Source organism: Galeopterus variegatus, unplaced genomic scaffold (assembly GCF_000696425.1).
Source record: "Galeopterus variegatus unplaced genomic scaffold, G_variegatus-3.0.2 Scaffold5000, whole genome shotgun sequence".
In the NCBI taxonomy this organism is placed as follows: Eukaryota; Metazoa; Chordata; class Mammalia; order Dermoptera; family Cynocephalidae; genus Galeopterus; species Galeopterus variegatus.
The window spans coordinates 152118-169948 of NW_007731111.1; the positions used below are offsets into that span (position 1 = coordinate 152118).

Sequence of the window (17831 nt, forward strand, 5' to 3'; positions counted from 1 at the left end):
CTATACTGTGCCTCTACCTCTAGCCACCTCTCTCCCCTCTCTACCTAATCTTTTGAAGCTCTTCAACCCAGTGCAATTTGACTTCTGCCAGCTCCGCTCTTAAATGTTCTCTCAAGAGTCACCAAATGCCTAAGCCAGTGGATATTTTTCAGTTCTTTTCCTATTGTTTACATCTCCTTCTTTCTTTAAATTCTTTATTCCTTAGGCTTCCTGGTCATCATTTTTATTCAATTTTGTTCCCTGACTGTTCTTCCTTTTTTTTCTTGTTGGTATCTCCCTCTGCCCACCCGCTTAAACTTGGTTTTCCCAAGAAGTTAGTCCTTGGGTTATTTTCTGATCACCCTGCATTCTCCCTAGGTAATCTCATCCACACACAGTGTTGACTCCTACCCACATGGGGTATATTATTTTTCAGATGTCTCTTGGCTCCTATTCCAACTTGTCTTACACTTTGGACTTCTACAGCCAGTTGTCTTTGGGATACCTTGTTTGTTTGAAACACCTCTTTAGTTATATCGACTACTAGCCTTTGCCATATGAATTCCTTCATATTGAAATGGCATCATCCAGCAATTCCTCCTATTCCATAACCTCCACACCTAACTGGTGATGATTTCTGAATACTCATACCTCCCTTCAAGCCACATGTCAGAATAGTCTTGTTGTTTGAAGAAGTTCTGATTTTTTTTTTTTAATCTAAAGGTAGATTCTAAGGTCTTAAAACTATGTTCTCACTAACACTCTATAGCAGAAAACTGTTATGGATATTTAGTAGGTCGAGATCCTTTTTTTCTTTTTTGGCAGCTGGCTAGTAGCGATACCTTTTTCTAATCATGAAAAGTTAAGCTACCATATGCTATTATAATGCTGGGCAACTAGCTATTTGTGCACATTAAAAAAGTAAAACCCTGAAACATGAATTGTGACTTTTCAAACTATTCTGAACCTTAATGTAACTGTAAAAAATGTGTCAAATTACCATGTGGAGTTTACTTACTGTTATCTTCAGTCAAGTAAACTTACTTAATGTAATGAAACGTCACTGAAATTAATTCCATAAACTGTGGTTCAGTAATTGATCCTTTCCTTAAGAGTGGCTCTAATCAATCTTTCCCACAACTTTTGGGTTTTGCAGTTAGAGGTTCAGTTAATCAGTAAACTAATTTGATCACAATTAGTATGTAGGTAGCTTTATATTATGTACAACAGCAAGACTTAATTTTTGACCAGACCTCTAATAACATCACTTTTCTCTTTTGGAAGATCAGAGCCATCGGCCAGACAGAATTGAATGCAAGCAACCCAGAAGTGTTACAGCTAGCAGCGCAGAGAAGGAAAAAAAAAGTTTCTGCAAGCAATGGAAAAACTTTACTTTAAGCTGTTAAAGTTTTTTAACTTTTATTTCTTAAACAATGGGCTAAAAATAAACAGTATTGAAAGATTGTTTATATATTACATATGTACACATTTAGTGGTGTTTTCAGACAAAATACTGAAATAAATATTAGTTTAAAACAAAAACTATACAGAAGACTTCATACTACAATACCTTAAAGTTAAAATTTCTTCAAAGGGAGAACAGATTCACATATCTGATAACAAAATAAACTAGCAATCTAGTATAATTTTTTCTAATTAAATCTACTTTGAGGCTGACATTTATTTATTTATTTTATTTTATTTTTTTACGTATTTTTTCTAAAAGATGACCGGTAAGGGGATCTTAACCCTTGACTTGGTGTTGTCTGCACCACGCTCAGCCAGTGAGCTAACCAGCCATCCCTATATAGGGACCCGAACCCATGGCCTTGGTGTTATCTGCACCACACTCTCCCAAGTGAGCCACGGGACCGGCCCTGAAATTTATTTTTTAAAAACTAAAATATTGGGGCCGGCCCGGTGGCGCACTGGATAGTGCGCTGCTTGGGAAGCACGGCTGCGCTCCCGCCCGAGGGTTCGGATCCCACATACAGACCGGTTCCCGCTCACTGGCTGAGCGAGGCGCGGGAGCAGCGCCGAGGGTTGCGATCCCGTTGCCGGTCCCCGGTCTGGTATGGGGGCAACACTGAGGGTTGCGATCCGTTGCCGGACACGGAAAAAGACAAAAAAAATAAAAATAAAATAAAATAAAAACTAAAATATTTATGTAGATGTAGCTAGTCTATATACAGCAACTTCTTATGTCTTTTTTTTTTTTCAATAAATATATTTCTAGGAGTCAGTATACATTTAATACTCTTCTGCCTTAAGAAAATACAAGTTTAGGTCAAGTAAGTTTAGGTCAAGTGTTAAGCTTTATCACTTTGATACTGTCCTTATAATGTAGGAATTTAAAAAGGACCTTAACAATTTTGCAAGAATAAATAAAGCCTTAGTCACACTAAAAGTTAAAAAAAAAAATTCTTAGGGATATCTTGTGACTTTCTCATATAAATAGTTTGAAAGTGTACTTAAGTTTTTCACTCAAATTGTGATATACAAAAAGATTATTATAAAAGCAATGTATATGTCAAGTAAAGCCCTGAGTAGAAGCCACAGCATTTATCTTGTTGATAATTTCTTTGGTACTCCCACTGTTTAGAGCACAGTTTAGACACCATGTTTGTTTAAGCCTTACTAGTTAAAAAAATATGTTATGGCAAGACAAATAAACTAGTTAAACAGGTTATATTTCACTATTTGTAAAAATTCAAGTTTTATAATAGCTTGCTACAGCAGCTAGCCATCCCTATATAGGGACCCGAACCCATGGCCTTGGTGTTATCTGCACCACACTCTCCCAAGTGAGCCACGGGACCGGCCCTGAAATTTATTTTTTAAAAACTAAAATATTGGGGCCGGCCCGGTGGCGCACTGGATAGTGCGCTGCTTGGGAAGCACGGCTGCGCTCCCGCCCGAGGGTTCGGATCCCACATACAGACCGGTTCCCGCTCACTGGCAGCACTATTTTCCTGTAAAACTTTAGTAGTACAGTTGTATGAAATTCTACCCAGTACGTGGTCAGTTCCAACTTGCTTTGCTAACTTCTTTAGTGTTTTCCTGGTGGTTTTTCGGTGCTCTTCAGTGGTGTCATAATGCCTCCATTGCACACTGGTGACAACTGTCCCCCTTTTCTGAAGGCGTTTATGTAATTTACTTCATCCTGTACATACGAAGAAATCATGCATTGATATAGTAAAACAAAGTCAAACTGGACTTCTAAGTACTTATTTTGATACTATGCAGGCCCATTATGGTCTCTTTATGTCTTTACAAGTGTGTATAGTCACATTTTGAAGGTTTAACAATTCGAACTGCCTATATCATATATGTATATATTTTAACCCTTACCTAGACTATTGGCATTGATCTTCTAAAGCTTCACAAACCCTGTTTTGACTTCAAAGTAAATTTTGTTAACTTTTCTACATTTTGAAATCAGTATGCCATTAACTTACTTTCCCCCTTACCATCTTATATAACTGCCTGAAGTGTAGTAGACCATAGTACCCTATCAGTTTCAGTGACTTACTAGATAGCAAGACAAAAACGCATACAAAAAACATACCAGCATAGCCAAATAATTTGTGTGTGTCTGGATATTATGTCTGTCTTCCATAGGAATCTTCTTAAAAGTTTTCAGATTCACTGGACTAGTACTTTTTACTACACTAACAAATGGCACCATCCAGTGTACACATTCTGAAATGTTGTCCCATTCCAAACCTAAATAGGAAAAAGTTAGAAAAATGTGAGGGTTGCACATCAGAAACTTACATATATATGCCTAATATATTTGCTCTTGCTTCCAAATTTTAAGACAGTTATTTTAAAACTCAAAAAGAAACCAAAATAAATAAAAATCAAGTTTAGCAAATCAGAAGAGATTATCATTCTCAGTGTTTATAACATGACTATCTTGAAGGGGAAAAGGACTTTAGAACTTCTTAACTAGATCTTCTGCATAAGAAGTTGAAATTGTCAAATCCCAAAGAACTCTTAAAGCAGAACTACAAATCATGTTAATTCACTTCAAATGGATGTAAATTCCCTTTGGCACACCGAAGATTGGAAAGTGCTTCTAACAGCACTTTCCAAAAGATAATCACTAACCTGCTAAATTTTTCTGCTAAAGTTTTAAATACATTTTTAGCTGGATGTTAAAGTCCCATTACAAGTTGTGAACAGGTAAGAAGACAACAAAATATAGACTTACCTGAGGCTTTCTTCACTTCAATGGAGGTAAAATGGCATATGGCAGCAGCAGCCAGTATTCTATCCTGGAACTCTAATGAATCAATGGCTAGAGTACACAGATCTAAAAGCTAACAAAGGAAAAACAAAAGTACAAGTAATTTAGGAGAAGGAGAATGAGTAACTACATGTCCCTACTAAACATCAGTCAGCTACACTTTAGAGGACTTATTATGTGGACCATATACCAGGAATCGCTAAAACTCTAGAGGTCCAAAATAAATAAGCCACCACCCTGAAGGAAGTCCAGTCTTAGGATTGTAGGCAGGGTTGTAGGGCAGGGAATAACTAGACAAGGAAAGCATTGTTGCAATGCAGTGTGATATGCACTAGCAGGAAGGGCACCTAATCCAGACTGGAGAAGACAGTGCAGGCTTCTGATGCCTTAAATGAATCTTCAAAGAAAAGGCAGCCAGGAAGACTGGGAGGTGGAGAATGTGCTAGGTATTGGGACATTTCTTGGAACTCAAGTAGTTCAGAAAACCTAAGGTGAAATATATGAAATAAGGAAGGAGTTATTTCTTTATCAAAAAGTGGTGGGAGCAGCCAGAGAGAGCCATGGTCTAGATTAGATCATACAACAGTACTTCAAAAGGTTGGTGGAAAAATAGAATTAAAAGATAATACGAATCTCCGTGAACTTCTTGAAGTACCCTCGTAAAAGGACTTTTTAAAAAGTCAGATTAAACTAATTCTATAGGCTGATTAAACTAATGGAAGGCTTTAAACCAGGAAAGTTACATTTTAAGAAAGATATCTTAGACCATAGTGAAGTGGACAGACTAGAAGGAAACATGTTTATGAGCAGTGAGATTAACTGAGGCAGTATAATCCAGGCAATACGAGAGCTGAACAGGAGCAGTGGAACGGTGTAAAAGGGCTAGATTTCAGAGGTTTGAGGTCTGTCCAGTGGAATAAAATTTAAATTATACTTGTCCTTATTGGTCCAGAAGGCAGACACAGGAGATGAATAAGAAGTGAAATATTACTATTATATAACTCTAAAAACTGCTTTCCTATTTTATCAGTTTATCAAAGGTTTACCCTGTGTCAAAAGGGTATAACTGCCTATGACAATCTGGGATGTCGGGAATTCTGACTGGATAATAAGCCTTTATTAGAAAGTTTTGCAAAATGAACCAATTCCAGTATATTTATTGATTATCCAGTTTTAGTATTCATGATGTGCTTACTAGGTTTAGAACACAACTTTTATTGTGCCTTTGATTCCGTGTGTAAGATTTTCACATCCTATGTTGAATAAGAATGTAGATTTTTTTTTCACTTTTGTATATGGCAGATACAGCAGTCTAAGATGTTAAGTAGGAAAGAAAGAATGGAATTCTCCTTTAACTGCCTTTTAACTAATCTCACTGCTTATAAACAGTTTCCTTCTAGTTTATCTGCTTCACTGCAGTCTAAATTATTTCTTAAAATGTAACTTGCCTGATTTAAAACCTTGCAGTAGTTTAAATAATCAGCCTATAGAATAGATTTCTTTTTTTTTTTCTTTTTTGTCTTTTTTCGTGACCGGCAACGGATCGCAACCCTCAGTGTCGCGCCCGTACCGGACCGGGACCGGCAACGGGATCGCAACCCTCGGTGTTGCGTCCGCACCTCGCTCAGCCAGTGAGCCGCCGGTCTGTATGTGGGATCCAAACCCTCGGCGGGAGCGCCGCTGCGCTCTCAAGCGGCGCACTGTAGCAGTGTGCCACCGGGCCGGCCCCAGAATAGATTTCTGACTTCGTTTGTTTGGTTTTACTTTTTATGGTGACTGGCTAGTATATGACTCCGAACCCATGACCTTGGTGTTATAAGGCTGTGTTCTAACCAACTGAATTAATGGGCCAGCCCAATTTCTGGCTTCTTAAAGACCCATTATGATCTAATGCTAGACTATGCCTCTCTAGCCACTGCCTCCCCCCTTTCATTTTGTCATTGTTTTGGTTTTTTGGTGGCTGGCCAATACAGGGATCTTAACCCTTGACCTTGGTGTTATTAGCACCAGCCCCCACCCCCATTTTTTGATAAGAATGCCAAATAATATTTGTTAGAATATTTGCTATATGCTAGCCTAGGAAAGTTCAAGTTGAACTTAAGTTTTAAAAAATCTCATAACAAAATAAGGTGATTTTAATTCTAATATGTAACTTAAATAGGTACCCTATGTATTTAAATATAAAGAGAATAAGGACCACACAAAAATTCTGTACCATTGCAAAGTCTAAAGACAACTGCCTGAAAAATACTTTTCCCCATTTTATATCAAAAAGAGATATTTATCTATTTTGGACTCCTAAAAAATAAAAATACTGGTAAAAGTTTAAGGACTTTGTTTCCTAGAATTATTAAGCAACGTATAAATATTGGGGACAGAATTTTACGCATCTAGTCAATTAAGGAGTGAATTTAATTCAGTGTGCCGTTACTTTGTTGTGTAGCCTATTTAAGACTATATATGCACTAAACAAACTTGTAATTAACAATAACATTAGATATACTCAATAAAAATGTCAATACCTTAACTATTTGAATGAATGTTTCCTGAGAATACTGAGGTAGAAGAACTTTAGGAGCATCTTTAAGAACATCAACTTGGAGAAAGAGATTTAGCCAGGAGATGATTGTTACAGGACAAAGTTCCTATTTTAAAACCTGTTAATGAAATTAAAAAATGCATGTTAATGGATGTAGGCACATATACTACATTATATAGTAGAATTTAGAGATTAAGTAAATTCTCCTCCCACCCATAACCACTGTCAATATTTTGATGCATGTAACCTCTTAGAAGTGGATTCTAATACTAAAAACCTTAGTTTTGACTATTTACATTGTAGTATTTGAGATTCAGTCATAACTACTAAGTTGCAACTAGAAATAAAGATATTATTATTACCTTTAATATAATGAGTTCCATCCTTAAGATATCCTCTTCACTGCAAGCACCGTCAGTGACATAAGCAAACTCTTGGAATTTAGGAGCATAGATTTCCTTTAAATTGGAATATATTATTAAGCACAATTGAGACTGAGAGTAAAAGAATTATAAATGAGACCACACAAGTGGCCTTCAGTTTTAAGGAAAGCTTCACAAAATAATTATAAATCTTAGTAAAATAGTTCTACTATAGCCAAAACAACCTTGTTTAAGAGGTTTTTCATATTTAGGTATCTAAAGTAGCAACTATATTGATTATCAAGACTTACTTTCATAGAATTGACTTGGAATTTTAGTTTTAAACTACTAGAATGTTGCAGTCATTTCAGTTAAAAAACAAAAACTCAAACTTGTTTAAAGATTGCCTAGTATGTTGGTCAGACCAAACAACACTCAACAAATGAAGTCTAGAAACTAAAAACATTTTATTTACCCTAGTACCCAAATAAAGGTTAATCAAAAAATATTTTGTGCAGTTTGGCTGACAGCAAGTCTGTCTTGGTACAGAAAAGAATCAGAATGATCAAAGGATTAGAAGAGATGAGAACAGGCTAAAGAACAGTTTTTCAGTCTAGAAATATGAAACAGTATGATTTCAGGTAAGGATAGACTGAATACAAACTTATGTGCTAAATTTTGCAGAATTTGGGGGTAGCTCTTAAAGCTCAAAAGAAACATTTGGAAGAAAAAATACACTTAAGAAAATTAACATTAAGAGATTATGTGAAAGAAAATCTCAGGAAAGTAGATGCCTTGTATTATGGCACCATCAGATACAAAAGTATTAGGCTGGATAGACCATTATTCTAAACCACTTCTTTCATTTGATTGACTGTTTAGTTTTCAAAGACCATTCTATTGAATCCAAGGACCATAATTAAGTATATAAGGACAATACTGATACATTTTGTTAGGCAGAATGAGCCATAGAACATTTCACCTAGATATTAAATCCAGAATTTAAACTAGAGACTTATAGTAGGCTCAGACACTACAGAGGAGAACTATGATAATTTATTAATCTAGCCTCATCATAACACTCAAAAAATATACTAAGGCACAAAACCACTCATTTTTCCTAAAGAGTTAATACCAAAAATAATAATGTTTTCTGAGATTCAATGTGTTGATTAAAAAACAAAAGTTTGGGATAAATATATCTATGAATAAACTGAGAACTTATCTCAATGAGGTAATTCCAATGAGCTGAAGTATGTTTTTATTTATATCCTTTTGTGTCAACATAAATCTATCAAAAAAGTCTTTTGCAAGATAAAGTTTCCCTATGAAGTGTGTATACTTCACATACCTAGAGAAGAATCCAAATATTTAAATATTATCCTCCAAATATCTCTAAATTAGAAAGTCATCTCTTAGCATACCAGACTTCAGAATAATTTTATGCCAAACTTTGCTTTTTAAGATATCAAAGCTAAGATAGGAGAGAAAAAAATGACCATGTACTGATAAGATAAATCTTTTACCATCCTCATTTACTCTTATTAGTTTTATATTTTTTTTCACATGTTTTACCTCATTTATTTTTCATTTTACGGCACTGGCTAAGAATTATAGAATACTGAATGAAATAACTGGTGACAGACAAAAACCTTTATCTTATCTCTTATTTCTAACTTTAATGGGAATTGCTGTGATGTTTCACTGTTGTTAACAATAATAAATAGTGGCTGTCATTTCCACACTTACTATAGGGAAAGCTTTTAATTTTCACAACTCCATAAAGTAGGTACCATTATCCCCATTCTGGAGATGAGGAAACAAAAGGACATAGATATATGTGAGTTTCTAATAAACATAATGTGTTAAGGAAATCTATTCCTAGCTTACTATGATTTATTTATATATTTTATTTATATATGTTATATATATATATTTATATATTTTATTTATATATCAATAAAATATTTTAAAATCAGGAATAGATGCTGAATTTCAAAAACTGTCTTTTGCATCTACTGAGATATTAGGATTTTTCTCGTTTAACTACTAAGGTAATAATAGATTTTCAAATGTTGAACCATCTTTGCATTCCTAGTCTGAAAGAACATTCTAAGACAAAGTAGAGTTTAACACTGCTGGATTTATTATATTCCATATGGTTTTGCATATATAATCATATTGAGGAAAAATAGGAATAAATTGGATGGGACAAATGCTGGATAAAAATCAGTATAACATGAAAAGGAAAAATTTTTTTAATTAACATAATTGTGCTTAATTTGATTCCATCTTATACCCACACGATTAAAATATAATCTTTTCTTCCAGTCAGAATAAGGAACAAGATGACCTGATGCAAAAGGACAACGTTTTGTAGTCTTAAAAACTTTTCTGAGAGCATCTGAGATCTACTCTGCCCTGTGCTACTCCACCAAAAAACGTCATCTTTCTCCAGTGGAATGCATCATCTCTATCTTAAAGACACACTGTAGACAGCAAATATCCAAGGGTTGGCGGAAAATTAGTTTTATATCAACAGAAGTAATCATTTCCTCAATAATAAGTTTAGAGACTCTTAGAATTATTCAGAGAAAGGGAATGGGCATAACGAGAGAAAATTCTGGCACAGATCTATAGGGACTTTAGGATCACTATTATTCCTTTAAATTAATGGTATAGTGTGTTTCTGAAAGGAATTTACATATATAATAAAGAGAAGCACACAAACTAGAGAGCTTAGAGCTTCCAAATATACAAAGCCACATTATGGTTTAGAACATAGAAATCAGGATTTCTAATCATAATTTGATTTTGGAATGCAGAAAAGGACTTTTGAGGGCCCTGAAGCCCAGTCCTGGTTATCCACTTTGCATAGAAGAATCCCAGACCTAGTCAACTATACATTCTCTTTATCTTAGGTATCCTTGGCACCAGAAACGGTGTCCACAGATACCAGGAATTCTGAATTGGTTTGGGTTGTACGTAGTGGCTCTGTCCCTATGACTTTACTCTTATAGAAAGTGATTTTCCACTTTGGGTACCATCAATTATAGTAAGTGCTCCAAAAAAAGATGGCTTGCTGGCAATGGATAATATACCCTGAGAGCACATGGAAAACACACACATCTAAATATTTTTCCATCATACAGAGACAAAGGAAATTTATATTGCTGGAATATACCTCTAAAAGCCAGTCTAGAAGTATTGACCTCGTCTGTGGTTCCAAGTCAGAATGCAGAACTTCAAAATGCTTGTCATGAAAATATTTGCTTTCTTTTCTAAACATGTTTAGCCAAACCTCCTTTGAACATCCCCAGCTATGGAAAAGGGAAAAAAAGATATAATTTAAATTGTATGATCTACGTAATATACCAGCTATCTGTTTCACACAAAATAAACTTAACTTTCAGACTTTGAAATCCAACTTTCAAGTAGAACTTGGAAGTTCAAAATAAATTAGGAAAAAATTTCTTCCTTAATATTTAGAAACCATTTATTTTGCAGGAGAAAGTAGAAGCCTGAAATAATACAGTAAAAAACTGAACTATGATAACCTAAATTGGTAGATTTCAAAAGAGTGCTTTATAGTCCCACTCATTTTTAATTTATAAAGTTAAAGATAACCATGATTTCGGGGCCGGCCCGGTGGCGCACTGCATAGTGCGCCGCTTGGGAAGCGCAGCGGCGCTCCCGTCCGAGGGTTCGGATCCCACATACAGACCGGCTCCCGCTCACTGGCTGAGCGAGGCGCGGGAGCAACGCCGAGGCTTGCGATCCCGTTGCCGGTCCCCGGTCCGGTACGGGGGCAACACTGAGGGTTGCGATCCGTTGCCGGACACGGAAAAAAGGACAAAAGACAAAAAAAAAAAAAAGATAACCATGATTTCTCAAGAGCAATACTAAAAGAGTTAAATATTTAAAGCATATGATTTCAGTAGAAGTAAGTCTCAATCACCTGCAAATAGATCAATAGTGGAGTCACCAATAGTGGGGGTAAGGTGAGGTATGGGGGAGAGGGGATTAGGGAGTTTAAGTGTCTGAGTCCATTAATCTGTTTATTAAAGCCAAACAAATTATTACACTATGTTTTTCATATTAAATTGTACCTCTTTGTACTCATGGACTAGAAAAAAGAATGAAATATAGACCTAACTAAGCCTGGTAAGAAATAAATAGGGTTGATATATCAGTTGAAAAAGCTATAAGTGTTAAAATGCTTCTATCTTAACAACTTAGATAAATTATTTAAACTCCATTAAAAATAATTCAGTTCTGTTAAGTCTTATAGTACTCAGCAAGCAAATGAAAATTTTATAGAATCAGTGTTTTAAATACTCATACCAATTACAACTAGCACTACTCATATAAAATGATATATGCTTAAAAGTTAGTCAAGAAAGCAATTTTTATAACTTTTTCTATTTCAAAATGAATACAAAAGATAAAATCGTGCAAGGCATTAAATCAGTACAATTTTCATCTGTGATATAAAATTACCAAAATTTTTCTTACCTTAGATCAGGCAAAGGTGATGGATTAATAAAAATATTTTTAAATCTGTAATTTGTAAATCTGGAGAAGTCACTTCTTCCTATTTCTTTGTGGGGTGTTTCAATAATAATACAAGGACTGATCCCCCCAGATAATACAGGTGGCCAACAATTGTCATTAAAAAAAAGAATCTATTTGTGCAATAGGAAACCTTAGCTTCTGTCCTGGATCTTTCATAAATGAAAGATAATATTTTTAAACAATCTGTGTAGTTTTAGCTAACATAGCTGACAATCTTCATAAAGGGTAACAGGATGTTTTAGATACCAAAATACAATTTTGGTAATACAAAACATTAGGTATTGATGGAGTGGTAACAAAATGCATCTGTAGTCTAAAATATTAAGTACTTTCAAAATCATAAAATTGCAGTTCTCTGTATCCAGCAATAGCAGGGCACAATTTTTTATAGAAAGCTCTTTTTTTTTTTTTTCTTCTAGCTAAGCCTGCTCTGATACTTCAGAATACTTGAAGGCAAAATCTTAAAAATGGAATCAATTACTTAGAGAACCCTTTCCCCAACAATGCTGGTTTCAAAGGGAATCACTGTCTCTAAAGTGCTTTCTGTACAACATATAGGAAGTAAAGTTAGCAAAAGTCTGGGTGCCAGGCTGTCAGTGATCTCACATCCTATTTATGCCTAAGAAGCAGCTATTAGAACCCTCCACTATAGTCTGAGAGGGAACAAAGAGCAGTATATTGGACAGATTAGGCGGGCCCTGGTGCACCAGGCAGCTCCAAGAGGGAGGGATTTACAAAAAGGAACCAGCTGCTTCAAGGCACACTTACTCTGCAGCTATGGTAGGATTTAGGCACATATAATCCACCCAAAGATAAGCACCTTCCTGCTGACCTCTAGGGGCATTAGAAGTAAAAGTGTCAGAGGAATCTTTCTATTGCAAAGCAGTAACACACAATTCTCTTCTTATTCTCCTATGCTGCATTTGTTTACCCAATCCCACCCAGCCCAGTTCTGCATTACCTTAATCTCATACTGCTGTTTCTTGGTGACCTTCTCCTCTTTTCTCTTTTTGACATCCTGAAAAATAGAAAAGACCATTAGTAAACGAAGGTCCCAGCAAGGAATTTCCTCCCTCCCTCTTTTTCCTTAAATTACCTGGGCTGTTTTCCTCTTTTTGGCCTGGATTATCTGGGCTTCTTGGGGGGACTCCGTCTGGCTGGGCTGGGGCTGGGACTGCTGCTTAGCTTGTAAACGGCTACTACGGTGAATTTTCAAAAACAAGTTTAATTAGTAAGTCAAAGGCAGCAGCTAATTTTTAAACATGTCTCCAAGACAAATAATGAATTTTACCTGCGTCTTGACATTCTCTTCTTTCAGGTGTATGAAACCTCTGAAAGGTGGAGAGGAAAAACCAGAGTCAAGCACATTGTCATCCACATTCTTCAAATGCAAGTGCCAGTTAGACGCTGATTCGGAGGTTACAGCTAAGTCCCTCAGAAGGTGGCCTGAGCCATTTTACCATGCTATCTCCTTCACTGTAGTTATCTCATGGTAATTAATGTTGGACACATCCGTGCATTTCCTGATCCGTACGTACAGCCGGGACGCGAGTGTCTTCAGAGTTGACAAAGCACCCCCAGCACCCTGAACGCGCAGTGAGGCAGGGCTCCCCAAACGAGTTTTTCTGGGTCCTCTTCCCTCTCTCCTGTGCACCCAGAGTGGGGCTTGGGCAGTGCTCCACGGCCCCCCTCCCATCCTGGACGAGCCGCGGAAAAGGGGTTGTGGAGGCGAAACGCTGTGGAGAAGCCGGTTCCGCGCCAATTTGGAGAGCGGCGGTGGCGGGGAAGCAGGGAGCGGAGGGAACTAAGACTGTCTCTTTTCCTCCAGTCTCTTGTCCTTCCTTTCCACCCCCACCGGGCCCTGCCCGCCCGCCGTTCGGAGGGGCACCGAGATCCCGACTCCAGATGGGGGGAGGAAAAGGAGGTAAAGGAAGGGCGAAACTGAGCTGGTCGGGAAATTTTCTCCCTGTGAAGGGGACCCAGACCTCCATCCTCTCTCCTGTGGGATAGCTCCCCAAATGGGGGTGGGATAGAGAAGCCCCTAGGATGAAGGGCTTTCCCGTGGTCTCCCACTTAGCGGCAGCCCTGTATCCCACATCGCTTCCTCGTCCCCTGCCAAGGGTCCTGACAGGGACGGAACGCGGGGACCCATTCCCCCCAGTCGCCTAGGTCTCAGCGCTCCCACTTTTCTTCCCTTAGGCTCCCGCCGGCGGGATGGATCTGCCCAGCGAGGCTTTCTTTCCTCCCGCATCCCCCCTACGCCCAGCCCTCCTCACCGCCAGACCCGCGGCCGGCGGCAGCCGGGTGTCTCTCAGAGGCTCCCCCTCCGCGGCTTGGCTCCCCGCCGCTCGCCTCGCGCATCTCCCGCCAGTTCGTTCCTGCCCCCTCCCACTGCAACTCTCGGATCTCAGGGGTGTCAGGCTGCGGCTCAGCCCCAGTGCACAGCCAGGGGAAGGCGACTCGGGCCAGCACAGAGTGGCCAGGAAGGGGCCAGCTTGTGGCGCGCCCTGGTCGTCCCGCCAAGGCCTCAGGGAACCCGGGCCTTTCCAGAGAGGCGCGGGGACGAGGAGGCCCGCCCCTGCGGGAGGAGCGAAGCTTTGCCTGAAGAGCTGGCCAATGGGGAGGCGAGAACGGCTGCACAACGTGGAGCGGCTGCAGAATGTAAACACAGCCCCGGCGCGCCGCGGGCCACGTGCGGCCCTGAGAGCCGCCGGGCCGCTCCTGGGACCACCCTGGGCCATCTGTGCCACCGCAGAGCGGCCACGCTCAGGAAAGGCATCTCCATCCCGCCGATCGACGTTCGTACCAACTCTGTTTGCCCGCTCCCTGCTCGCCGCGGGTTACCCTTCCCGTTGGTGGGTTAATCCTCCAGCCCGCGCCTTGCCTCTACCCTGCAGCTTCCAGCCCGCAGTCCCTCGCAGGAAAGGCTAGCGCCACGCCGCGTTCTCTCCTTCTCTCCTCCTAACCTCCAGGTCCAGAGCACCCGAGAGTAAAACCCCTCTCCTAGCGCGGCCGGGGTGGCATTCCACTCTCCTCGCGAGCGCGGTGGCCCTCCAGGGCACCGGCCCGGTAGGGAGAACGGTCGCCACCACGTGCAGGTCCTGGGCCGTCTGCCGCGCCCCTTCCTGCCGCCGCCGCCAGCGCGGAGGGAACCGCCGGTCTCCGAGCGCTAATGGGAGAAGGCGGGCTCGGCGCTGTTCCTTTCCTTTCCCCGGTATTTAAGCCTAGGGCTCCCCTAGCCGCCTCTGTTAACGTCCCGCCCCAGCGCACCCCGAGACTGCATGTCTCCAAGCCAGACATGCGGATGATGTGCCCCTAACAGGGTTTGCGGCGGGAGACAGCTCCGGGAACAAAAACCCCCGGGCTGGAGAGCGGTACGAAGGCTTCCATGAGCCCACGGCAGCTCGGCTGGACGCGGGCGACCGGTGTTTGTTTCTCTGCCCTGGTACTCGGTGAGCGGGTGGGCGAGGGCCGAGGAGACGGAGCCCCCCAGGCAGGCCCTGCGGTCGCTGCCAAGGCCGGAAGCCCTTACCGAGATGCACCAGGAGGCGGCCACAGCAGCCCGGGACCGCCCCAGGCTCTCGGCCCCGCCTCCTGTGTCGCAGGCCTGAGAGCCTAGAAAGAACCAGTGCTCTGTGGGCGCTTTCAGGTTCGCGAAGTCCTTTTTCACACTTTGTCTTTTGATTCTGTAATGGGAAAATATAACTCTAACCTGCACAATTTGCTTGTATAACTTTAGACTGCACAATTTGCTTCTGCAAACACTTGTTAAAAACGGGAAAACATATCTAAAGGCATTTTAAGTAAAGCAGCTTCTAAGAGGTCAGGCAGAGGTCAGGCAGACCCAGATACACTAACATTCCAGGAACCAGCTGGTCCCAGGAACTTGCCAGCTTCTTATCTAGAGGCCACCTGGCAGACCCCAGGGAAGATAAACGATTGAGAAATGCACTGTTCCTTATCAGGGTGCCAGCCTGTTGAGCCTAACCATAAATCTTAAGGCGCCTCAACTAATTAACAACTCATCCTGTTATGAAAGTCTGTCTAAAAAAACTGTATAAAAAGTCTGGTGTTAAAAGGCTCAGGGCCACTTTTGTCCTGAAGGCGAAGCGACCCCAGCATGCTGGAATAAAATTCCTCTTGCTTGATTGCAACGGTCTCTGTCTCATGGTCTTTGTGAAGTGAGCCACCCCGGCGTGTGGGATTTTTGCTTGGTGCACGGGTCTTACATTTTTGGGGGCTCGTCCAGGATTGGCTCGCTTTCCCTGGGACCAGTGACTAGAGAACAGAGGATCGCTCGAGCAGGTACTGCAGTTGTCTGTCTGACTGTGTCTGTTTTTTGTTGTCTGCTGTAAGCTGTCTGTTATAATCTTGTTTCAGTGGCTCCAGGACAGAGTCATTGGTCTGGTTTCGGTGGCCCCAGGACGGAATCACTGGTTGGATTTTAGATTTTCTGAGGCTCTGAGGCAGAGCCATCTGTAGTGGTCAAGCGGCAGGTAGATGTACCAGCACGTCACAGCCACAGGAATCCTGGAGAACGCTCCAGAGTCCCCTGCAGGAGACGAACAAGTTCGGCTCCACAGGAGATCTCTAAGTAAGAGACCCCATCCGAGTTCTCTGAGAGTCTGGTTGTGGCGCCTGAGGCAAGGGCGTGCGAGGCAAGGGTGTGTTAGTGTTTTGGTTTTTGTTTGTCTGGTTGTGTGTGTGGGGGGGACTGACAGTTTTCTGGGGCGACATGGGGCAGACTGTATCAACCCCTTTAAGTCTGACTCTGCAATACTGGACTGACGTGAAGGACAGAGCTAATAATTTGTCTGTGCAGGTTAGAAGGAATAAGTGGGCAATGCTTCATTCCTCGGAGTGGCCAGCTTTCCAACTCGGGTGGCCCACTGAAGGTTCTTTCTCCCCGCCATTGATCACGGTGGTAAAAAGAAAGATTTCCAGTTCTGAAAGTCACCCAGACCAGATACCTTATGTCATTGTCTGGGAAGATCTAGTTACAGAACCTCCTCCGTGGGTCCGTCCCTTTGTTCCCCTAACAGGACCAATGGCTGTATTTGCTCTTCGAGGAGTAGAAAAGAAACCAGAGGTCCTGCCATCCACTGACCTGGACTGGCTTCTTTCTGATCCTCCTCCCCCTCCCTATCCTCCTTCTCTTCAATCACAGGCAGCCCGTCCATCAGCTCCGCCAGAGGACCCACAAGAACTGGAGAGAGGGTCTGCTCAGGGGACACGCAGTAAACAGGTGGCCCCTCCAGATGCAATTTCTATCTTCCCCCTGCGGGCTTATGGCCTTCCTGATGAAGAGGGCAACCAGCCCTTACAGTACTGGCCTTTCTCTTCTTCTGATCTTTACAACTGGAAATCTCAGAATCCCCCTTTCTCTGAAAACCCCCAGGGTCTCACTAACCTTGTAGAATCTCTCCTCTTTACTCATCAGCCCACCTGGGATGATTGCCAGCAGCTCCTCCAGGTCCTGTTCACCACTGAGGAGAAACAACGAATCCTCCTGGAAGCTTGAAAGAATGTGCCAGGAGACGATGGCCTACCTACCCTCCTCCCTGATGTTATAGATGCAGGGTTTCCATTGATCAGACCAAACTGGGATTTCAACTCGGCAGAAGGTAGGGAGCACCTGAAGGTCTATTGCCAGGCTCTAATGGCAGGTCTCAGAGGGGCAGCAAAACGCCCCACCAATTTGACTAAGGTAAGAGAGATAATTCAGGGGCCCGATGAGTCTCCATCAGCATTTCTGGAGAGACTCACATAGGCATTCCGTCAGTTTACCCCGTATGATCCTGGTAGTGAAGAGCATAAAGCTACAGTGACAGTTGCTTTTATTGACCAGTCTAGTAGAGATATCAGGAAGAAACTGCAGAAGCTTGAAGGGTTGCAAGATAAGTCATTGAGGGAATTAGTGCAGGTGGCTGAAAAGGTTTATCATAACAGAGAGTCAGAGGGACCTAAAGAAATAAAGAGAGAAAAACGCCAAGAAAGAAATTTTCACAAAATTCTGGCCACTGTCGTCAGGGAAACTAGGGAGCCTAATAAAACAGTGCCAGGCAACAAGAAGGGACCCCTAGCAAAGGATCAATGTGCATACTGTAAGGAGAAAGGACACTGG

General features: G+C 41.2%; 1 pseudogene; it reads right to left on the reverse strand.

The window, feature by feature from the left end:
* Positions 1-3028: 3028 nt before the first annotated feature.
* LOC103604147 lies at positions 3029-13541 on the reverse strand (annotated as a pseudogene).
* Between the last annotated feature and the right edge of the window lie 4290 nt (positions 13542-17831).